Here is a 26,499-nt window from a genome sequence, read left to right as displayed (position 1 = left end):
CCACTGCCTAGTTTCATTACTTTGCATTTACTCGGGTTGAACTTCAACAGCCATTTGTTGGACCATTCACTCAGTCTATCCAGGTCATCTTGTAGCCTCCTACTATCATCCTCTGTTTCAATCCTCCTCATAATTTTTGCATCGTCGGCAAACATTGAGAGGAACGAATCTATACCCTCTGGGAGATCATTTACATATACCAGAAACAGTATAGGTCCAAGGACTGACCCCTGCGGGACTCCACTTGTGACGTCTCGCCAATCTGAGGCCTCACCCCTCACACAGACTCGTTGTCTCCTGTTGCTTAGGTATTCCTCTATCCACCGGAGTACCTTCCCTCTCACTCCAGCCTGCATCTCCAACTTTCGCACTAGCCTCTTGTGTGGTACTGTATCAAAGGCTTTCTGACAATCCAAAAATATGCAGTCTGCCCACCCTTCTCTTTCTTGCCTTATTTTTGTTGCCTGGTCGTAGAATTCAAGTAACCCTGTGAGGCAGGACCTGCCATCCCTGAACCCATGTTGATGCTGTGTTACAAAGTTCCTTCGCTCCAGATGCTCCACTAGTTTTTTTCGCACAATCTTCTCCATCAGCTTGCATGGTATGCAGGTTAGGGACACTGGCCTGTAGTTCAGTGCCTCCTGTCTATCCCCTTTCTTGTATATCGGGACTACGTTAGCTGCTTTCCAAATATCTGGCAGTTCCCCTGTTGCCAGTGATTTGTTATACACTATGGAGAGTGGTAGGCTCAGTTCTCTTGCTCCTTCCTTTAGAACCCAAGGGGAGATTCCATCTGGGCCTATAGCCTTCGTCACGTCCAACTCTAGTAAACACTTCCTTACTTCCCCACTGGTAATCTCAAACTCTTCCAGTGGTTCCTGGTTAGCTATTCCCTCACTTACCTCTGGAATTTCTCCTTGTTCTAAGGTGAAGACCTCCTGGAATTTCTTATTCAATTCCTCACACACTTCCTTGTCATTTGTAGTGAATCCTTCCGCCCCTATCCTTAATCTCATAACGTGTGTGTGTGTGTGTGTGTGTGTGTGTGTGTGTACTCACTTAATTGTGCTTGCGGGGGTTGAATTCTGGCTCTTTGGTCCCGCCTCTCAACGGTCAATCAACGAATGTACAGGTTCCTGAGCCTACTGGGCTCTGTCACATCTACACTTAAAGCTGTGTATGGAGTCAGCCTCCACCACATCTCTGCCTTATGCATTCCATTTGTCTATTATTCTGTGTGTGTGTGTGTTTGAGTGTTAGATCTACCCAACATATAACCCAACTCTCCTTTTTCAAGTAAATTTAAACAAATTAAAGTTAATGACAAAATAGTAAAATACTATTTCAGAGAGAACGCCTTTGATATTCTTTGTTAACTAACGATACAAGCCACCCGGTAAGTGACATAATATCTCCTCTGATTTAATTTAAGTCTGAAAAATAGGTCGCAGGAATCGAAAAAGAATATATGCAAATACTAATTTGCTTTTCTGCAAATACACTCTACAGCAAAGTGTAGCATGGACCTCTTGGAGTGTATATACTCCTGTAGCTTGCTCTCAGACCGTTTCGTCGCCCATAAAGCGACCATAAAGGGTCGAACACCTCATGACGACCTCACATCTTCAAGAAATACTTACCCACGAAACTTTCAGAACGTGTTCTGTCCTCTTTCACAACATCGTTCATGCAGTTTCTACACTTTATATGATCTTGGTCACATTGTCAGCTGTAAAGCATTTTTTTTTGTATTGGAGAACGGAAATTATTATTTAATATATTAGGACAGATCAAGATGTTTTCTATTTTTAAGTCTGCATGAACCGTCTTCCTATAATACATATATATAGGGCATAAATATCTAGTAAGTTATATATAGACGACTCTATACAATAAACAAGAACTAAAGATATACATTCGACAATGAAATTGGCTATCTCTCTATCGTTGTCTCTCTGTCTGTCTCTCTCTCTCTGTCTCCCTCTCTCTGATTTACGGTGCAGAAGGACTTCTGTGAGGACGACCCAGCTGGATAGTTGGAAGATTGACGGTAACCTCAGATCCATTCCTAATGTTGCAGGAGATTAATTTCGAATGTTGCAAAAGGAAAGTTCCCGGTGAGTAGAATGACTGTAAAATCAAATTAAAATGGGGGAAAAACAATTGTAGTTTTTGCTAAAAATAATAACAATTTTATTTTGTCGTATGCAGCCCTTTCTGCCACGCAAGACAATAACAGACAACGGTGGGCAGCCCGTTTTACCACGCAATAAAATAACAGACAACGGGCCGTTCTGCGCAGAGGTAACTCCGAGACACTTCCTAAACTCTCTCTGTGTGTATCATTGGCGGTCATTTTATGTATAGCCCGAGAAACCATAAATACCGGAGCGGTGAAATCTACCACAGAAAGAAATGGGGGGGGGGGCTGGCGTGGAAATTGAGTAAAAAAATGTTGATTAGCAAATGTTTTGGAAAAGAGCGCGGGATAGAGTGGGCTGGCAGAGAGGGAGTGGAGGCTAAGTACTGGGGTGAGAGCGCTCAGTGCGCCTTAGATGGTGATGGTGTGAACACCTCTGTGCTGAGCTCCCGATACTGGGAGGTCCGTCCTGTTGACATTTCGAGGACCTGGAGTGGTAATCTTGAACCCGGAAACGAGCGCTGTCTTAATTAACAACTTTGCTTGTTAATTTTTTTCTTGTGTGGTTTTAAAAAGTGCATAAAATTCCACGTGAATAATTTTGATCTCTCTATCGAAAAGTAAAAAGCATAAAATATATATATGAAGTTTTCGTGTTTTGAATCATATTAAATTTCAGAGTTAACTATATGGCTCAATTACGAATGTTAATACTTAACTGAAGAAAAGGTATTCTGGATTGTTTTTCTCACACTGGATGATAGCAAAAAGTTAATATTTAGTGCTGAGCAATAGAGATAATTTATCGTCAGAATTGAGTGGATTTACGAAGCAGCATTAGGGAACCTATTATCTGTGGATTCTGCATCTTCATCTCCACGGGTACTCAGTTCAAGCATCATCTCATCTCTCCATCTCCACGGATAATCAATTCTCGTGCATTCAGTTCCACAGGAAATCAATTCTAACATATCCATCTTTACAGGTAAACAGCTGTTGCAAATTCATTTCAAAAGGTAATCAGTTAATTGTAGCATATTCAACTAAACAGGTAATCAATCAGATTAAGAAACATCTTCCTTTATAGAACTTCTCAATCTTGCAAGCACAGAGATTAACCTGTTGCATCTTGACACACGATCGATCGCCCAATGACTAGGTTTATGATTGATGCTCAAATTTATGGTGTTGATGAAGGTAGTCATGTATTGTATTGCTGAGGGTGCAAGTAGTATTTTGCATTGTTGTCGCTGTATGCAGTTTATTGCATTGATGTTGATGACCGTTGGTTTCTTGCATTGTTGCTTATCGAGGTAGTTTCCTGCATTGCTGTTGATACAGGAATTTTATTTTAATGATGGGGTTAAATGTAAGGTCTTGTATTGTTGTCAAAAACAGTAGTTTACTGAATTATTTTTGTTTAAAATCAGTAGGTCAGTGAATTATTTTTGTTTAAAAACAGTAGGTCACAGAATTATTTTTGTTCAAAAATAGTAGGTCACTGAATTATTTTTGTTCAAAAACGGTAGTTCACTGAATTATTTCTGTTAAAAAACAGTAGTTCACTGAATTATTTCTGTTCAAAAACAGTAGTTTACTTAAATATTTTTGACACAGGTAGTTTCCTGCATAAAGGTTCTTTTTGAAGGTATTTCCTTGTACTATTGGTGATGTAGATAGTTCTGTTGAATTGTTGAAGAGGCAAGTAGATTTGAAATTGACGTAGATGAAGGGAGGTTGTTGAAAGCAGTAAATATAAAGCTGTAACATACAACAAATACATAGGTGATACAAATAGTAAATATGAAGCTGTATTATACAGTAAACGTAAGGTTGTATTAATTACTAAATATATAGCTGTATCATACAGAAAAATTGCAGTTTTTGAAGTACATAATTTAGAATGAACCCAAAAATTACCTTTAGTATCCAAACACAGTTTGAATCAGCTTAGTTCATTGGTTATTGTTCACAAGACCACACACTAGAAGGTGCAGGGACGACAACTTTTCGGTCCGTCCTGGACCATTCTCAAGTCGATTGAGAATGGTCAAAACATCGTCGTCCCTTCACGTTCTAGTGTGTGGTCTGGTCATCATACTTTAGCCACGTTATTGTGACTCATCGCCTTCATTGGTCATTGTTCACCCTATACCCATCCTGCGGGTGGCAGGTAACACAGGCATATATATTAGGGCTCAGGAACTGAACCCACCCTAGAATTCATTTAGCTCATCCAGTTTCATCAATAATAACGAGCTGATGGCACAGTTTAATGCATGTATCAGCAATGGGTTCGTGTGAACGATTGCAAGTACAGTGTTTTAAGCTAAGCAACTTACATTTGCGAAGAAAAAAGTTTCGTATTTGTATTTGTTTGCAAAATACATTCACACCCTCTCCCCTCCCCTTACCACATAGTGGGCGACGTCGGAAAGGTTACAATCACCCATATTTAATGCATACAATCACCAAAGTGTGGATATTTGGCACAATTTTCTGGGAGTAGATAATTTTGAATGGGATATTTACACATTTCTTGTGCATTTGGTTACAAAGCTGTCTCTGGACTCACATCACTTTTTGCACATCGACGCGTAGTGAAGTTGGATGTGCAAATAATTTTGCTGACAGGTTATATTTGGTCAGGTCTACATCAGCAGGTCATGTGGCAATTCGCAGATGTACTTAAAACCGAGTCTAAGCAGAGCAGCAGTAGCATCTAGGAGTCTGCTGATTTTAAATGGATAATCCATATCCATTGCATGGTTCTCCTTGCCTGATAGTATGATGATAGATAAGATGATGGTTTCAAGCCTTCAAGGAAAGGCTTGAAACTGGTAGTGTAGATTTCCATTTTCCTTATGTCTACAAGGTTGTGTTGATGTTGTTGGTGTTCTCTGGTTGCTTATAGACAATGCAATCATATCTTGAGATGATTTCGGGGCCTAGCGTCCCTGCGGCCCGGTTATCGACAAGGCCTCCTTTTTGTTAAACATCCCCAGGAAGCAGCCCGTAGCAGCTGTCTAACTCCAAGGTACCTATTTACTGCTAGGCGAACAGGGGGCATCAGAGTGAAAGAAACTCTGCCCATTAGTTTCAGCCTATACCGGGGATCGAACCCGGAACCTCTAGAATACGAATCCCGAGCGCTGTCCACTCAGCCGTCAGGCCCCAGCATTATTATAGTCAACTTGCAGGCAATGAGTCACAATAACGTGGCTGAAATATGTTGACCAGACCACACACTAGAAAGTGAAGGGACGACGACGTTTTGGTCCGTCCTGACCATTCTCAAATCGATTGATAGTCCAGGACGGACCGAAACGTTTTATTATGAAGTACGTTATCAGTACAAGCAAGTTATGTATTGTCTAATTTCGCTACAGTCTAAGGGCTCACCATAGCCCGTGCTACTTGCAACTTTTTGTTCCAAGTAGTGAATTTTAAACAACAACAACAAACGCTACGATCAAATTTATGCCACAGTTAAGCGTAAGAAATTGACGATGCATTAACAATATAAATATAACCGTGAAATACATATAATAATTCGAATTCGTACAAAATATGTGATTTCTAAATTGGGTTCTTTTATTCGGTGCTATTCTTTTGTACATGGGCCAATATTCGGGGCTATTCTTTCGTACATAGGCCAATATTCGGTGCTATTCTTTCGTACATAGGCCAACATTCGGGGCTATTCTTTCGTGCATAGGCCAACATTCGGGGCTATTCTTTCGTACATAGGCCAAAATTCGGGGCTATTCTTTCGTATATAAACCTACATTCGGGACTATTCTTTCATTCATAGACCTACATTCGGGGTTATTCTTTCGTACATAGGTCTATACGGCTTAACACACACAGCAGGATTAACAACAGCTCTTTCAGTCTATTATCCTGGAAGTAATTGACTTTCAGGATAATATTGACTTCTAGGCCAGGACAATATTGACTTCTAATTGTACCAGTACTAATTGCCCATTTTTCTTATTGTACCAGTACTAATTGCCCATTTTTATAATTGTACCAGTACTAATTGCCCATTTTTTCTAATTGTACCAGTACTAATTGCCCATTTTTATAATTGTACCAGTACTAATTTTTCATTTTTCTAATTGTACCAGTACTAATTGCCCGTTTTTCTTATTGTACAAGGAATAATTGCCCATTTTTCTAATTGTACAAGGAATAATTGCCCATTTTTCTAATTGTACCAGTACTAATAGCCCATTTTTCTAATTGTACCAGTACTAATTGCCCATTTTTCTAGTTGTACCAGTACTAATTGCCCATGTTTCTAATTGTACCAGTACTAATTGCCCATTTTTATAATTGTACCAGTACTAATTGCCCATTTTTATAATTGTACCAGTACTAATTGCCTATTTTTATAATTGTACCAGTACTAATTGCCCAACCTTCTAATTGCCCATTACGTCAATATATGTACGCAGGTCCATATAGTTACAAAACGTACTATTTGAACATCAGGATGAGCTGGTGGCATAGTTGAAGATATCAGTGAGGACGCTGCAATCCATAGTAGATATCTTTTGTAACGTTGGTGGGCCCCATGAAGTACCAAATGCAACCTGTTGAAAGGACAGGCTGCCCAATCGCTATGATCACGGGAATTACCTTTCTGAAGACAATTGGGTTCGCGTGTCAATGGCCGCTATCAACTACCGTTCTCCAGGATGATATTCGGTTTACCAATACGCCCTCTCGCGGCTAGCAGGAGTGAACTCTATTGTCCAACTTGGCTTGGAACACCTTGAAGATGAGTGATGATATTAACTGTGAATGGAAACTAGGAGAAAACTAGATATTGCTACTATAAATCAAGTCTACACACACACACACACACACACACACACACACACACACACACACACACACACCAGATACAAGGTATCATTTGGGAGATGAGATACTTCAAGAGTCAGAGAGAAAGAAAGACCTGGGGGTTGATATCAAGCCAGACCTGTCCCCTGAGGCTCATATCAAGAGGATAACATCAGCAGCATATGTCAGGCTGGCTAACATAAGAACGGCCTTTAGAAACTTGTGTAAGGAATCTTTCAGAATATTATATACCACATATGTCAGCCCAATCCTGGAGTATGCGGCTCCAGCATGGAGTCCATATCTAGTCAAGCATACGACTAAACTGGAAAAGGTTCAAAGGTTTGCCACCAGACTAGTACCCGAGCTGAGAGGTATGAGCTATGAGGAGAGACTACGGAAATTAAACCTCACTTCATTGGAAGACAGAAGAGTTAGGGGGGACATGATCACCACATTCAAGATTCTCAAGGGAATCGACAGTGTTGATAAAGACAGGCTATTTAACAAAAGGGGCACACGCACTAGGGGACACAGGTGGAAACTGAGTGCCCAAATGAGCCACAGAGATATTAGAAAGAACTTTTTTAGTGTCAGAGTGGTTGACAAATGGAATGCATTAGGAAGTAATGTGGTGGAGGCTGACTCCATACACAGTTTCAGGTGTAGATATGATAGAGCCCAATAGGCTCAGGAACCTGTAAACCTGTTGATTGACGGTTGATAGGCGGGACCAAAGAGCCAGAGCTCAACCCCCGCAAACACAACTAAGTGAGTACCACTAGGTGAGTACACACACACACACACACTAGGCAGTGATGTGGTGGAGGCTGACTCCATACGTAGTTTCAAATGTAGATATGATAGAGCCCAATAGGCTCAGGAACCTGTACACCAGTTGATTGACAGTTGAGAGGCGGGACCAAAGAGCCAGACCTCAACCCCCGCAAGCACAATTAGGTGAGTACAAGTAGGGGAGTACACACACACACACACACACACATACTCTGATCCTCCATAGTGTGGTTAGCAATTTATGTAACTGGTGCGCTAATCACCAATAACACCACCATTCTAAGGTAGCACCGTAGGGAAGGCTTAAAGTCCCAGTTGACGACCCGTTGTGTGTCTGTAGGATCCTTCTCTTTTGTGGCGTGGCCGTGGTGCAGTTGGCAGCGCGACAGGCTTCTCCTCTTGAAGTCCAGGGTTCGAGACTCTAATGGACTATGTGAATGAAATGATATTTCATTCACAATTAGACCAATTAGACCACGTTTGTGTGATTACCAATATAAATATATATAAATATATATATATATATATATATATATATATATATATATATATATATATATATATATATATATATATATATATATATATATATATATATATATATATATATATATATATTAGTATATTTTGGTAGCAGTCTTTCCTGTAGACATATATTATTTAATATGACCGAAAAAGTAAGATTAATAATTCTAACACGAATTTTCTCGATCTTTCTTATGTTTCTTTTCACTGTTGATGGTAATTAAAAAATCAATTCTCCAAAATTCATTTTTATTTCTAGTCTGACGCGACACTTGAGCGCGTTTCGTAAAACTTATTACATTTTCAAAGACTTTAGTTTACACACACACACAACTATATAACTGAATAGAGCTTAAACATCTTCGATTTTGTATACTTGCATTTGGGTGAGGTGATATGTTACAACAGTTTTGGATGAGGTGAAAACAAACTTTCAACACAAGCCAGAACACGAAACAATGGGTATTGAAGGTAAGAATGGAAGTAATTGCAGACGGCCTATAGGCCCATATTTCTTGATGCTTCTATATTGGAGCGGAGTCTTGAAGTGGGTAGAATATAGTTGTGCATTAATTCGCTGATTAATGCACAACTATATTCTACCCACTTCAAGACTCATTGCTTTTGTATTGAGCCTTCCCACATCTTTCTATGGTATGTCCATAGAGTTTGCAATACTTACAATACAATTGTGAGCTCGCTTCATCTGTACTCACTTTATCGTAACTGTACCAAGACGTCTTACTGGGAGGTGGTGATGGTGTCAGCCGGTGGATGAGGCTGTAGGTGTCAGCCGACTTCGCACATTTGATGTAGTCGGTTTCTTCTTTATCTGCTAGATATAAACGGACGGAAGGGGGAACACGTCTCAAGAATTCCTCAACTAGCATTAGGTTGACGAGTTCTGCAAATGTAGAGACATGTGCCGCTTCCAACCATTTCATGAAATATCGCTTCTTTTTATTGGCAAATTCTAGAAAGGTGGTGGTACTTGCCTTAAGATGATCACGGAATTTTCGTCTGTAGCTTTCGGTGGAGAGAAGGTAGGCGTCCAAAACTGCTTGCTTCAAGGTCTGGTAGTCATTATCAGACGCTAAGGTACTGAGAGTAACTGCAGCTCTACCTATGAGATGCACTCTGAGAAGGATAGACCATTGATCAGCAGGCCAGCTAAGTTGATTAGCTAGGGTCTCAAAGGTGGTAAAAAAGACATCAATCTCTGTCTCAACGAATGGTGGCATTAACTTAGTTGCATGGGAGATATTGAAACTTACTGGAAGACTGGCGGTAGCTTGTTGGCGTTGAGTGAGGTGTGTAGTTTCCAACGTGAGTTCTCGTTGACGACATTCTATAGCCATAGCCGCTTGCTGTTTGTCATGCTCGCGTTGTATCTCCAGCTGGCGTTGTTTTGCTTCAAGCTGTACTCGCTCACGCTCACGGAGAATTGTAGTCTCACGTTCCTTGAGGGCCAACTCTCGTTATTTTAGGGCCGCCTCTCGTTCTTGATCTTCTTTCCTCATTGCAGCTTCTCTTTCCTTCATTTGAAGAGCTGCTTGCTGTTGCTCCCTCTCAAGCTTGTCAAGTTCAAGTTTGAGTTTCATAGTTGCCAAATCCGTTTTATCTGCAATAGAATAAGTTTCGTGAGTTTCAGAGTCAATTGTCCCTTCATCTAAGAGGTGATCCATAATGAGGTTATGTAATTCATTTTTGTTGGCTCCATGGGGAAGATCTAGTCGATACCCGTGTGCAAGAGTTTGTAATTCAGTCCTCTTGGCACGACATAAGGTCCCTATTTCACCTGCTGGATCGTTACGGAAAGCTTGGAGACGAAACATTGTGAAAGATAGCAAATAAATATACACGAATATAGTTGTGATATGGTAAATGTCAGAAACAGGAAAACGTGGCAACTGGAAACTATCCTGTGGAATTTTAATCTTTAACAAATACAGTTAATTTTAAGATGGTAAATGATTAGTAAATCAAAGTCGCAGGAAATCTTGTACCCGGTACTCAATGTAAGAGAATAAGGGCAAGAAAATCCTACTAAATAAGTGAAACTGAGTTTCTAAAACAAATGAAACATTTAATTGCTCCAAAAGTGAATTAGGTAGTCCAAGAATGTAGGCATACCTTGCCGAGTCTCTATAGGACATATGCAAGGGTTTCCCACTAAATGAATATGATACAGAATTAGCGAACTTTGTGCTCTGTAAAAAGAAAGCTAATTCCCTACCTAAGTAAATATCATCATCTCTGACCGACGTGTAGGGGCGCGAGTGTCAACTGGTGACGAGAACTGCTGCTGAGGTCCCAACTCAGCAACGAAGTCCGTGCTTGAGGAACTATGGCCCTCTTATCCTCCTTCGGTCGGATTGCAGAAGATAGGGTGCTTTGACCCGAAGACAAAACAAAGTACCAGGGTACCACAATGATGATCTGCCGATAATGTGAGAAATATCCTAGGGACAAAAGGTGGTAAACACGAGTAATAACACGGAGGGAAAGATGACCAATTAAGAGAATGACTGCGGCCGACAGTCACCACATAATCCAAAGTTATCTCACACTCACTATATGCTACTCTCGGAATGCACAGTACACACAGCACCATATAAATATGAAAATTAATGATAATATTGAAAGGCTACTTTAGCAAAGCGAAGTACGCTTACCACAAATTGACGTTCTGGCACTAGTACCTGAGTTAAGCTCCTAGGACAGGCCCCATTAATATGTGACGGGAAAGTGTTGGAGTGTAGATGTTCGGCAGTCCTTCAATGGCAGGTGTCAATGCCTGGTCACACATAAAACAAAAAGATAGACTGCTTGCCTGTTGTCTGTGGTAAGTGAGAGGGAGGAACACGTAAAACACAAAGTATGAACAATGAAACTTTAATATATTTACTTTAAACATAAATGAAAATAAGGACAAATCTCGGGGGAATGAAAAATACAATTAAATAACAAAGATAAATGCAAAGACAATGTGAGACACAATAGTATAAATGTGAAAGTGTAAAATGGTGCTGAGAATATCGGCTATGGCTGAGACCTCCCTTCGTATACAAGCCAGTGAGCTTAGTATGCCAGAGAGAGATGTCAACTCTAAGAGCACAAAGAATATTCTGAAGTTGATAGCTGGTCAGGGCTCCGACGTCGATTCAGGTAGATGGCACGGAGGTGCAATGTGCAGGTGCGCGGTTGGCGAGTCACCAATCAGGAGCAGGCAGGCTGGAATGAGAAGTTTGCTGGTTGACGACAAACTGGCGTGGAGGGTGTGTGGAGTGGGGGATCTTGGGTACGTTTTGCCTCCTGGTCAAAACGTTTTGTGCTACCGGTGGACGTATCTTGAATGTAGCATCTTATACTTGTTAACTGGACGTAACTTGAGGTAGGGAAGAGCAGGCTCAATCTTTCTAGAAAGAGTTTATCTTCACAAAAATATATATATATATATATATATATATATATATATATATATATATATATATATATATATATATATATATATATATATATATATATATATATATCGCCGCTGACTCCATATTTTTCTCTTTCATGTCTTGAAGATTCTCTGCTTCGATATGGTATATATTTACGGCGAATCGTGGCCAATTCTTTTCTCAACAGAATGTTCGTTTTTTCCTGTTTTTCAACCTATAATCCTCATAAATTTCAGCCACATTGTTCCACCTTATTTATTTTATTGAAAAAACAACAAATACTTTTTTCATTTTGTTATAATCACTTAACCGCTGGTTACATAGTTCGTCTAGCTTTCCACCTTTTGTCCACACACCTGCCTTAACCTTGTGGGTCAAGGAGCTTGCCATCCACTTGCCAGCATGTCATTATCTTGACTTATACCAGTCATTTCCTTCCTCCACTCCTGCCCGAGTTTGCAATGCTTTTGTGATGGTATTAATGGTGGTAATCCTAGTTTTATGGGTGGAACTTCTCGATCTAGCGGGTCTCAAGTGGGAATGTCGAAAAAGATAAATTTATGGACATTTTAATACATTCTGGTGCAGCTGCAGGAGGCCACCAGAGACAAGAATCTTGAGCTGCCGTTAAGGCAGGCAATTCAATAAATAGTTAGAGACCCAAACAGGCGTTGAATCTTAAAGGGTTCAAGTTATTCAAAAAAGACTTTTGAAGATACTCCTACCGAATACCGACAATACGTTATCATAAATAAAGATTCGATCACTGCTGTTGAAACCTTGCAACAAGAACAATTTCATAACAACATTCATCTAACCACAAGTGTTGAAGCATTAATATATAAACAATGAAATGTTATGGTCATAGAGTACTCATCAACTGCGTGCCAAGTCATGTAGGAATGCTAGGGAATGATATTGGAGATAAAGTTGCAAAACTTGCAATTAAGAGGAGGAATGTAGACATTCATGTGGCACAGAGTCTTGCACAGATTACGAAAATAGTAAAAGACAGATAGTTGCAGATGTACGTTGACCACAACACAGCAGCTGCAACATTGAGCATCGACGAGATGGTACAAAAATTCAACAAACTACGAACTGCTTATATGCAGGTGGTTTAAATATCAATTTGGTATCGAAGACATCATAGCTTGCAGGTTCCAGCAGTTGAGAAGAAATGTCAGGTCTGTGGTGCTGACATTTCTCCAGTGGCCCAAGAACCCACTGGGAGATTATCTATCACAGTGCAGAGTTACAAATCAAATAAGATTTCAACTGAGATTTAACTGCATAGAAAAAGTTAGTAATGCCATTCGACCAAACCTTGTTAAAGCCAAGATGACGAGTCATAAATACTTATTCGCAGCCTAATTAAGACAAAAATGAGTAACCCTTAGTGGGCCAGCCAGAGGCTGGCCCGCGCAGGAATATCCACGCCAAAAAAATAATAATTAATTTTCCCTCCTAAAGTTTACACCAGTTTTGTCATGGCGTTAATGATGTCAATCCCAGATTTGTGGCTGGAACTCAAGCCTGTCTCAGGTGAAAACGTTAAAAAAATATTTTTGGAGAATTCAATACATTCTTGTGCAGCTGCAGAATTCAGGTGGGCCCGGCTCAATACTTTGGTCCACAGCTTGTCTATACTTACCTGGATTGTTCCTAGAGTGAGTTCTGGGAGTTCTTGTACTCCCTCATGCCCTGTCTTGAAATATGATCCAACAGGCTGTTGCTTGGAGCAGCCTGCAGGCAACACATATCCACAACGGTGCAATTAGTTCGGCTCTTCCTGCAGGTACTTGTTTAATTCTTTCTTAAGGAAGTCCTCATTTGCTCAAGCAATATTTGATATGCTTTCCGGGTTGGGTATTGAAAAGCTGTAGACCTCTGATTGCTCTCTGATTGCGTGGATGGCACCTCTGCTCTTCACTTGTTATATTCTGCATGTCCTTTCATATCGTTATCTTTCAGCACGTTGTTATTTGACTGTGCAAATTTTGGTACTTGGCCTTCCAGTATCTTCCATGTATTGATTATGTGACTCCTTTCTCGTTTCCTTTCTAGAAAGCACATTTTGATATATATAGATATATATATATATATATATATATATATATATATATATATGATATATATAAATATATATATATATATATATATATATATATATATATATATATATATATCAATATATATATATATATATATATGTCGTACCTAGTAGCCAGAACTCACTTCTCAGCCTACTATGCAAGGCCCGATTTGCCTAATAAGCCAAGTTTTCATGAATTAATGTTTTTTCGTCTACCTAACCTACCTAACCTAACCTAACCTAGCTTTTTTTGGCTACCTAACCTAACTTTACCTATATATATAGGTTAGGTTAGGTTAGGTAGGGTTGGTTAGGTTCGGTCATATATCTACGTTAATTTTAACTCCAATAAAAAAAATTGACCTCATACATAGTGAAAAGGGTAGCTTTATCATTTCATAAGAAAAAAATTATAGTAAATATATTAATTCAGGAAAACTTGGCTTATTAGGCAAATCGGGCCTTGAATAGTAGGCTGAGAAGTGAGTTCTGGCTACTAGGTACGACATATGTCTATATATATATATATATATATATATATATATATATATATATATATATATATATATATATATATATATATATATATATATATACATATATATGTATATATATACATATATATATATGTATATATATGTATATATATACATATATATATGTACAATAGGAAGGGAGTACCACCTCTAGCTGGAAGAAGGGGGACCCATAGCCTCGGAGGAAACCACGCATAACGCATTAGAGGGAATGTTTAGATCCCCTCCAATACAGTTTCTGTGTGCTTTTCTCCTACCACCCCCTTCCTTGAATATTTTTTGTATATATATATATATATATATATATATATATATATATATATATATATATATATATATATAGTATATATAGTATATATATATATATATTTATATATATATATATATATTTATATATATATATATATATATATATATATATATATATATATATATAGTATATATATATATATTTTGTATATATAGTATATATATATATATATATATATATATATATATATATATATATATATATATATATATATATATATATATATATGTATGTGTATGTGTATGTGATTAAAAATGTGACAGTGTCAGACCACGGAGGAAAATTGAAACAGGAATTTCCTTTAATCCTTTAATTAATATACGAAAGTACTTAAGGAAATTCACTGATATTTGGGATATTTGAGGTGAATATATACCTCGAAGTCTCTACTTCTTTTAAGGGATGAGTGGTGTAGTGGGTTAAGGCGTTCTAGTTATGGCAGCTACTGGAAGGTAGTTGTGCTTTCTGAGTTCGAGGCCCACTGGTGGGTGTTGTCCAAAGATTGTTAATCTTCACTTGTGGTTTATGTAAGTGTAGGCTTATAGCATGGACACGAGTTCTCCCACATTAACAGTGGCTTGATGAAAAACGTAAAGTAATCCCTCACTATTCTGGTGCTCTTGGGAAGTGGGGATATTTGAGGTGTTTATATACCTCGAAGTCTCTACTTCTTTTAAGAGTCTGAGTGGTGTAGTGGGTTAAGGCGTACTAGTTATGACAGCTACTGGAAGGTAGTTGTGCTTTCTGGGTTTGAGGCCCACTGGTGGGTGTTGTCCAAAGATTATATATATATATATATGTCGTACCTAGTAGCCAGAACTCACTTCTCAGCCTACTATTCAAGGCCCGATTTGCCTAATAAGCCAAGTTTTCCTGAATTATTATATTTACTATAATTTTTCTCTTATGAAATGATAAAGCTACCCATTTCATTATGTATGAGATCAATTTTTTTTATTGGAGTTAAAATTAACGTAGATATATGACCGAACCTAACCAACCCTACCTAACCTAACCTAACCTATATATATAGGTAAGGTTAGGTTAGGTAGCCAAAAAAAGCTAGGTTAGGTTAGATTAGGTAGGTTAGGTAGACGAAAAAACATTAATTCATGAAAACTTGGCTTATTAGGCAAATCGGGCCTTGAATAGTAGGCTGAGAAGTGCGTTCTGGCTATTAGGTACGACATATATACATATATATATATATATATATATATATGTCGTACCTAGTAGCCAGAACTCACTTCTCAGCCTACTATTCAATGCCCGATTTGCCTAATAAGCCAAGTTTTCCTGAATTAATATATTTACTATAATTTTTTTCTTATGAAATGATAAAGCAACCCTTTTCTCTATGTATGAGGTCAATTTTTTTTTATTGGAGTTAAAATTAACGTAGATATATGACCGAACCTAACCAACCCTACCTAACCTAACCTATATTTATAGGTAAGGTTAGGTTAGGTAGCCAAAAAAAGCTAGGTTAGGTTAGGTTAGGTAGGTTAGGTAGACGAAAAAACATTAATTCATGAAAACTTGGCTTATTAGGCAAATCGGGCCTTGAATAGTAGGCTGAGAAGTGCGTTCTGGCTACTAGGTACGACATATATATATATATATATATATATATATATATATATATATATATATATATATATATATATATATATATATATATATATATATATATATATATATATATATATTTAAAATTTATATTTATATATATATATATATATATATATATATATATATATATATGCAACAATGATCACAAAAACACTGATCCAAGTATGCAGAATAACCACATATGAAAAATAGAAAATGCTTAACGCGTTTTCGGCTAATTCGCCTTCATCAGAGCAAAGTAGAATGAAGATAAGTTTGCTGATCAGACCTTTATATCCGCCTGGGCAGATCACCTGACCACCAAAAATAAGTGGAGGAAAGGAATTATAAGAAAGAAGGTAACTGCAGAAGGCCTATTGGCCCATACAAGGCAGCTCCTTTTAATATCTCCAAGTGCCATACGTGTTTAAATGATTGCTATATTGTTTTGACGTGCTATATTGAGGCTTAAATAGGGATCCAACTTGTACATACCGGGGCTCACATTAAGGCTGTTGTTACAATGTTTGATCAGAGCAGACTCGATCACGTTTCGTTCAACAAAATCCTTACTTTTAACAATACATTTTGCCCCTGTGAAGTCGATAGAATGATTACATAAACTGGAATGTAAATACAATGCACTGGATTGCTGGGCTGTACGAATAGCATATGAATGCTGTTTTAAACGCGAGGAAAGAGATTTACCAGTCTGGCCGATGTAAACACATGCACACTCATTACAAGGGATGGAATACACACAACCTGCTACAGACGAGGGCGAGTTCTTAATTAACATGGACTTAACTGTATTATCATTTTTGAACACTAGATTAATATTAAGGTTCTTCAGGGCTGGGGCAAGATTTACTAGACCCTCAGAATATGGTAATACCAACGAATTTTTCAGTTCTGGTTTCGACTTAGTAGTCTGTTTGTAGAAAGTCCTTTTTGCTTGACCAAACGCAAGATCCAAGATCGATTTTGGGTATTTTAACTTCTTCCCAATTTCAAATATATTTGCTATTTCTTCATCGAAAAATTCCGGACTACAAACTCTCAGTGCTCTGAGAAACATACCAGAAAAAACTGCCCGCTTGACCTGAACATGATGATTTGAATAGAAATGTACATACGAGCACACATTGGTAGGTTTCCTATACACATTGAATTTGAAACTTCTACCAATTCTATGAATCATGATGTCTAAAAAAGGCAGAACACCATTCACTTCGTTCTCAATTGTGAATTTAATTGACGGAACCAGCGAATTGATTTGATTGAGAAAATCAGTTTCATCACGATTAACCGGCCACAGGCACAAAATATCGTCAACGTACCTGTACCAAAGCAAATTTGAGGGTAAAATCCTGGGAAGGATATTTATTTCGAAACATTCCATGTACAGATTGCTCAAAACAGGGGAGAGGGGATTACCCATCGCCATGCCAAATGTTTGTTTATAAAATGAATCATTAAAGCTGAAATAATTATCTTTAATGCACAATTTTATAAGTTCAATAATGGTGTTAGTAGGCAAAGTTAAATTATACCTTGGGAGTAGATCCCGTAAGAATGACAACAGATCATCAACAGGAACCCTAGTGAACAGAGCCGTCACATCAAAACTCACAAGTTTAAAATCATAATTTAATTTCAAACTAGACAACTTGTTAACCAAGTCCAAGTTGTTTGTTATGTGTGAGTTGGAAATGGAACCTACTACTGGAGACAAGACTTGGACAAGCCATTTGGAAAGTCTATATGCCACAGATCCAACAGAACTAATAATAGGTCTTGCAGGATTATTCGGTTTGTGTGTTTTAATAAGCCCATATAGATATGGGAGAGAAGGGGAACGACTTAAAAACTTAGGAATCAACTCCTTATCTTTTTTGAGCACGGTTTTAAGAGTTTTGTTGAAATGAGCAATAACTCTTTCAATAGGGTCACTATTAACAGGTAAGTAAGTGTCTCTGTCCTCCAATAACTGGTTCATTTTTTGGACATAGTCTTCTTTGTCCATGATGACAACAACATTGGATTTATCAGCTTTAGTGATATGTAGAGAGTTATCTTTTTTGAGGGTTTTGAACGCTCGCATAAACCTCTCTGGACAATTAGGCACAGTACCCTTAAGTAAAGAACCGTACACCATTCCCTTGCAAATATTGATGTCGTCAGATGAAATCTCACTAGATTTCTCCAAATTGCAAAAACTTTTGGCAATATTTGCATAATTCACATCTCTATTTGATATGGAGAAACTCAGACCGTAACCAAGAGCAGTCATCGTATCATTATCAAGTTGTTTACTAGAGAGATTAATAACAAAGTCAGTGTTGGCATGTTTATTCCAATCACTTTGTTGAATGAGCCTATTTAATTTTGAATCAAGCTTCGTACTTACATTCGTGCAGGCAGATCTCATAGCGGTGTAACAATAATCCATCATCGGGCGATTCCATTCCAAGGGTACAGCTTGAGAAAATGAATACTTACGGCTGTTCAACACCTTAAAACATTCCCGTACTTCTAATTTAAGCAAATCAATATTTTTACCAAGCACTAAGCGGGGAATTTCATCAAACGGTCGGTCAGCTAATTTCAGCACACTGTTGGAGGATAGGGAACGGGGAAGCACTTGTTCACTGAGACATTTTCTAAGAAAATGAAGACGGATTTTTAACGTATAGGATTTCACTAAAGCAGAACGAAAATTAGAAACAAAAGGTTTAAGAGCAGGGTAGAGAGAGGAGAAGTGAAGAAATTGGCGCGTGGTATCCATGTATGCAACAATGATCACAAAAACACTGATCCAAGTATGCAGAATAACCACATATGAAAAATAGAAAATGCTTAACGCGTTTTCGGCTAATTCGCCTTCATCAGAGCAAAGTAGAATGAAGATAAGTTTGCTGATCAGACCTTTATATCCGCCTGGGCAGATCACCTGACCACCAAAAATAAGTGGAGGAAAGGAATTATATGAAAGAAGGTAACTGCAGAAGGCCTATTGGCCCATACAAGGCAGCTCCTTTTAATATCTCCAAGTGCCATACGTGTTTAAATGATTGCTATATTGTTTTGACGTGCAATATTGAGGCTTAAATAGGGATCCAACTTGTACATACCGGGGCTCACATTAAGGCTGTTGTTACAATGTTTGATCAGAGCAGACTCGATCACGTTTCGTTCAACAAAATCCTTACTTTTAACAATACATTTTGCCCCTGTGAAGTCGATAGAATGATTACATAAACTGGAATGTAAATACAATGCACTGGATTGCTGGGCTGTACGAATAGCATATGAATGCTGTTTTAAACGCGAGGAAAGAGATTTACCAGTCTGGCCGATGTAAACACATGCACACTCATTACAAGGGATGGAATACACACAACCTGCTACAGACGAGGGCGAGTTCTTAATTAACATGGACTTAACTGTATTATCATTTTTGAACACTAGATTAATATTAAGGTTCTTCAGGGCTGGGGCAAGATTTACTAGACCCTCAGAATATGGTAATACCAACGAATTTTTCAGTTCTGGTTTCGACTTAGTAGTCTGTTTGTAGAAAGTCCTTTTTGCTTGACCAAACGCAAGATCCAAGATCGATTTTGGGTATTTTAACTTCTTCCCAATTTCAAATATATTTGCTATTTCTTCATCGAAAAATTCCGGACTACAAACTCTCAGTGCTCTGAGAAACATACCAGAAAAAACTGCCCGCTTGACCTGAACATGATGATTTGAATAGAAATGTACATACGAGCACACATTGGTAGGTTTCCTATACACATTGAATTTGAAACTTCTACCAATTCTATGAATCATGATGTCTAAAAAAGGCAGAACACCATTCACTTCGTTCTCAATTGTGAATTTAATTGACGGAACCAGCGAATTGATTTGATTGAGAAAATCAGTTTCATCACGATTAACCGGCCACAGGCACAAAATATCGTCAACGTACCTGTACCAAAGCAAATTTGAGGGTAAAATCCTGGGAAGGATATTTATTTCGAAACATTCCATGTACAGATTGCTCAAAACAGGGGAGAGGGGATTACCCATCGCCATGCCAAATGTTTGTTTATAAAATGAATCATTAAAGCTGAAATAATTATCTTTAATGCACAATTTTATAAGTTCAATAATGGTGTTAGTAGGCAAAGTTAAATTATACCTTGGGAGTAGATCCCGTAAGAATGACAACAGATCATCAACAGGAACCCTAGTGAACAGAGCCGTCACATCAAAACTCACAAGTTTAAAATCATAATTTAATTTCAAACTAGACAACTTGTTAACCAAGTCCAAGTTGTTTGTTATGTGTGAGTTGGAAATGGAACCTACTACTGGAGACAAGACTTGGACAAGCCATTTGGAAAGTCTATATGCCACAGATCCAACAGAACTAATAATAGGTCTTGCAGGATTATTCGGTTTGTGTGTTTTAATAAGCCCATATAGATATGGGAGAGAAGGGGAACGACTTAAAAACTTAGGAATCAACTCCTTATCTTTTTTGAGCACGGTTTTAAGAGTTTTGTTGAAATGAGCAATAACTCTTTCAATAGGGTCACTATTAACAGGTAAGTAAGTGTCTCTGTCCTCCAATAACTGGTTCATTTTTTGGACATAGTCTTCTTTGTCCATGATGACAACAACATTGGATTTATCAGCTTTAGTGATATGTAGAGAGTTATCTTTTTTGAGGGTTTTGAACGCTCGCATAAACCTCTCTGGACAATTAGGCACAGTACCCTTAAGTAAAGAACCGTACACCATTCCCTTGCAAATATTGATGTCGTCAGATGAAATCTCACTAGATTTCTCCAAATTGCAAAAACTTTTGGCAATATTTGCATAATTCACATCTCTATTTGATATGGAGAAACTCAGACCGTAACCAAGAGCAGTCATCGTATCATTATCAAGTTGTTTACTAGAGAGATTAATAACAAAGTCAGTGTTGGCATGTTTATTCCAATCACTTTGTTGAATGAGTCTATTTAATTTTGAATCAAGCTTCGTACTTACATTCGTGCAGGCAGATCTCATAGCGGTGTAACAATAATCCATCATCGGGCGATTCCATTCCAAGGGTACAGCTTGAGAAAATGAATACTTACGGCTGTTCAACACCTTAAAACATTCCCGTACTTCTAATTTAAGCAAATCAATATTTTTACCAAGCACTAAGCGGGAAATTTCATCAAACGGTCGGTCAGCTAATTTCAGCACACTGTTGGAGGATAGGGAACGGGGAAGCACTTGTTCACTGAGACATTTTCTAAGAAAATGAAGACGGATTTTTAACGTATAGGATTTCACTAAAGCAGAACGAAAATTAGAAACAAAAGGTTTAAGAGCAGGGTAGAGAGAGGAGAAGTGAAGAAATTGGCGCGTGGTATCCATGTATGCAACAATGATCACAAAAACACTGATCCAAGTATGCAGAATAACCACATATGAAAAATAGAAAATGCTTAACGCGTTTTCGGCTAATTCGCCAAATGTCCAAAAAATGAACCAGTTATTGGAGGACAGAGACACTTACTTACCTGTTAATAGTGACCCTATTGAAAGAGTTATTGCTCATTTCAACAAAACTCTTAAAACCGTGCTCAAAAAAGATAAGGAGTTGATTCCTAAGTTTTTAAGTCGTTCCCCTTCTCTCCCATATCTATATGGGCTTATTAAAACACACAAACCGAATAATCCTGCAAGACCTATTATTAGTTCTGTTGGATCTGTGGCATATAGACTTTCCAAATGGCTTGTCCAAGTCTTGTCTCCAGTAGTAGGTTCCATTTCCAACTCACACATAACAAACAACTTGGACTTGGTTAACAAGTTGTCTAGTTTGAAATTAAATTATGATTTTAAACTTGTGAGTTTTGATGTGACGGCTCTGTTCATTAGGGTTCCTGTTGATGATCTGTTGTCATTCTTACGGGATCTACTCCCAAGGTATAATTTAACTTTGCCTACTAACACCATTATTGAACTTATAAAATTGTGCATTAAAGATAATTATTTCAGCTTTAATGATTCATTTTATAAACAAACATTTGGCATGGCGATGGGTAATCCCCTCTCCCCTGTTTTGAGCAATCTGTACATGGAATGTTTCGAAATAAATATCCTTCCCAGGATTTTACCCTCAAATTTGCTTTGGTACAGGTACGTTGACGATATTTTGTGCCTGTGGCCGGTTAATCGTGATGAAACTGATTTTCTCAATCAAATCAATTCGCTGGTTCCGTCAATTAAATTCACAATTGAGAACGAAGTGAATGGTGTTCTGCCTTTTTTAGACATCATGATTCATAGAATTGGTAGAAGTTTCAAATTCAATGTGTATAGGAAACCTACCAATGTGTGCTCGTATGTACATTTCTATTCAAATCATCATGTTCAGGTCAAGCGGGCAGTTTTTTCTGGTATGTTTCTCAGAGCACTGAGAGTTTGTAGTCCGGAATTTTTCGATGAAGAAATAGCAAATATATTTGAAATTGGGAAGAAGTTAAAATACCCAAAATCGATCTTGGATCTTGCGTTTGGTCAAGCAAAAAGGACTTTCTACAAACAGACTACTAAGTCGAAACCAGAACTGAAAAATTCGTTGGTATTACCATATTCTGAGGGTCTAGTAAATCTTGCCCCAGCCCTGAAGAACCTTAATATTAATCTAGTGTTCAAAAATGATAATACAGTTAAGTCCATGTTAATTAAGAACTCGCCCTCGTCTGTAGCAGGTTGTGTGTATTCCATCCCTTGTAATGAGTGTGCATGTGTTTACATCGGCCAGACTGGTAAATCTCTTTCCTCGCGTTTAAAACAGCATTCATATGCTATTCGTACAGCCCAGCAATCCAGTGCATTGTATTTACATTCCAGTTTATGTAATCATTCTATCGACTTCACAGGGGCAAAATGTATTGTTAAAAGTAAGGATTTTGTTGAACGAAACGTGATCGAGTCTGCTCTGATCAAACATTGTAACAACAGCCTTAATGTGAGCCCCGGTATGTACAAGTTGGATCCCTATTTAAGCCTCAATATAGCACGTCAAAACAATATAGCAATCATTTAAACACGTATGGCACTTGGAGATATTAAAAGGAGCTGCCTTGTATGGGCCAATAGGCCTTCTGCAATTACCTTCTTTCTTATAATTCCTTTCCTCCATTTATTTTTGGTGGTCAGGTGATCTGCCCAGGCGGATATAAAGGTCTGATCAGCAAACTTATCTTCATTCTACTTTGCTCTGATGAAGGCGAATTAGCCGAAAACGCGTTAAGCATTTTCTATTTTTCATATGTGGTTATTCTGCATACTTGGATCAGTGTTTTTGTGATCATTGTTGCATACATGGATACCACGCGCCAATTTCTTCACTTCTCCTCTCTCTACCCTGCTCTTAAACCTTTTGTTTCTAATTTTCGTTCTGCTTTAGTGAAATCCTATACGTTAAAAATCCGTCTTCATTTTCTTAGAAAATGTCTCAGTGAACAAGTGCTTCCCCGTTCCCTATCCTCCAACAGTGTGCTGAAATTAGCTGACCGACCGTTTGATGAAATTTCCCGCTTAGTGCTTGGTAAAAATATTGATTTGCTTAAATTAGAAGTACGGGAATGTTTTAAGGTGTTGAACAGCCGTAAGTATTCATTTTCTCAAGCTGTACCCTTGGAATGGAATCGCCCGATGATGGATTATTGTTATACCGCTATGAGATCTGCCTGCACGAATGTAAGTACGAAGCTTGATTCAAAATTAAATAGGCTCATTCAACAAAGTGATTGGAATAAACATGCCAACACTGACTTTGTTATTAATCTCTCTAGTAAACAACTTGATAATGATACGATGACTGCTCTTGGTTACGGTCTGAGTTTCTCCATATCAAATAGAGATGTGAATTATGCAAATATTGCCAAAAGTTTTTGCAATTTGGAGAAATCTAGTGAGATTTCATCTGACGACATCAATATTTGCAAGGGAATGGTGTACGGTTCTTTACTTAAGGGTACTGTGCCTAATTGTCCAGAGAGGTTTATGCGAGCGTTCAAAACCCTCAAAAAAGATAACTCTCTACATATCACTAAAGCTGATAAATCCAATGTTGTTGTCATCATGGACAAAGAAGACTATGTCCAAAAAATGAACCAGTTATTGGAGGACAGAGACACTTACTTACCTGTTAATAGTGACCCTATTGAAAGAGTTATTGCTCATTTCAACAAAACTCTTAAAACCGTGCTCAAAAAAGATAAGGAGTTGATTCCTAAGTTTTTAAGTCGTTCCCCTTCTCTCCCATATCTATATGGGCTTATTAAAACACACAAACCGAATAATCCTGCAAGACCTATTATTAGTTCTGTTGGATCTGTGGCATATAGACTTTCCAAATGGCTTGTCCAAGTCTTGTCTCCAGTAGTTGGTTCCATTTCCAACTCACACATAACAAACAACTTGGACTTGGTTAACAAGTTGTCTAGTTTGAAATTAAATTATGATTTTAAACTTGTGAGTTTTGATGTGACGGCTCTGTTCACTAGGGTTCCTGTTGATGATCTGTTGTCATTCTTACGGGATCTACTCCCAAGGTATAATTTAACTTTGCCTACTAACACCATTATTGAACTTATAAAATTGTGCATTAAAGATAATTATTTCAGCTTTAATGATTCATTTTATAAACAAACATTTGGCATGGCGATGGGTAATCCCCTCTCCCCTGTTTTGAGCAATCTGTACATGGAATGTTTCGAAATAAATATCCTTCCCAGGATTTTACCCTCAAATTTGCTTTGGTACAGGTACGTTGACGATATTTTGTGCCTGTGGCCGGTTAATCGTGATGAAACTGATTTTCTCAATCAAATCAATTCGCTGGTTCCGTCAATTAAATTCACAATTGAGAACGAAGTGAATGGTGTTCTGCCTTTTTTAGACATCATGATTCATAGAATTGGTAGAAGTTTCAAATTCAATGTGTATAGGAAACCTACCAATGTGTGCTCGTATGTACATTTCTATTCAAATCATCATGTTCAGGTCAAGCGGGCAGTTTTTTCTGGTATGTTTCTCAGAGCACTGAGAGTTTGTAGTCCGGAATTTTTCGATGAAGAAATAGCAAATATATTTGAAATTGGGAAGAAGTTAAAATACCCAAAATCGATCTTGGATCTTGCGTTTGGTCAAGCAAAAAGGACTTTCTACAAACAGACTACTAAGTCGAAACCAGAACTGAAAAATTCGTTGGTATTACCATATTCTGAGGGTCTAGTAAATCTTGCCCCAGCCCTGAAGAACCTTAATATTAATCTAGTGTTCAAAAATGATAATACAGTTAAGTCCATGTTAATTAAGAACTCGCCCTCGTCTGTAGCAGGTTGTGTGTATTCCATCCCTTGTAATGAGTGTGCATGTGTTTACATCGGCCAGACTGGTAAATCTCTTTCCTCGCGTTTAAAACAGCATTCATATGCTATTCGTACAGCCCAGCAATCCAGTGCATTGTATTTACATTCCAGTTTATGTAATCATTCTATCGACTTCACAGGGGCAAAATGTATTGTTAAAAGTAAGGATTTTGTTGAACGAAACGTGATCGAGTCTGCTCTGATCAAACATTGTAACAACAGCCTTAATGTGAGCCCCGGTATGTACAAGTTGGATCCCTATTTAAGCCTCAATATAGCACGTCAAAACAATATAGCAATCATTTAAACACGTATGGCACTTGGAGATATTAAAAGGAGCTGCCTTGTATGGGCCAATAGGCCTTCTGCAGTTACCTTCTTTCTTATAATTCCTTTCCTCCACTTATTTTTGGTGGTCAGGTGATCTGCCCAGGCGGATATAAAGGTCTGATCAGCAAACTTATCTTCATTCTACTTTGCTCTGATGAAGGCGAATTAGCCGAAAACGCGTTAAGCATTTTCTATTTTTCATATGTGGTTATTCTGCATATATATATATATATATATATATATATATATATATATATATATATATATATATATATATATATATATATATATATATATATATATATATATATATATGTCGTACCTAATAGCCAGAACGCACTTCTCAGCCTACTATTCAAGGCCCGATTTGCCTAATAAGCCAAGTTTTCATGAATTAATGTTTTTTCGTCTACCTAA

At 37.8% G+C, this 26,499-nt stretch overlaps 1 protein-coding gene across 3 annotated transcripts in view; it reads left to right on the top strand.

The window, feature by feature from the left end:
• The first annotated feature begins 2,555 nt into the window (after positions 1-2,555).
• The window catches only part of LOC123771027 (junctional adhesion molecule-like), a 90,034-nt gene continuing 66,090 nt past the window's right edge, over positions 2,556-26,499 (top strand). For 2 of the 3 annotated variants that reach the window (XM_045763271.2, XM_069324406.1), the window contains exon 1: positions 2,559-2,636. The gene's annotated coding sequence lies outside the window, so the exon portion shown is untranslated. Of the gene's footprint in view, positions 2,637-2,819; positions 3,126-26,499 lie in introns of all 3 variants that reach the window. The other variant, XM_069324408.1, reaches the window with a different exon arrangement.

Source organism: Procambarus clarkii, chromosome 14 (genome assembly GCF_040958095.1).
Source record: "Procambarus clarkii isolate CNS0578487 chromosome 14, FALCON_Pclarkii_2.0, whole genome shotgun sequence".
In the NCBI taxonomy this organism is placed as follows: domain Eukaryota; kingdom Metazoa; phylum Arthropoda; class Malacostraca; order Decapoda; family Cambaridae; genus Procambarus; species Procambarus clarkii.
This window is presented reverse-complemented; position numbering and strand designations above follow the sequence as displayed.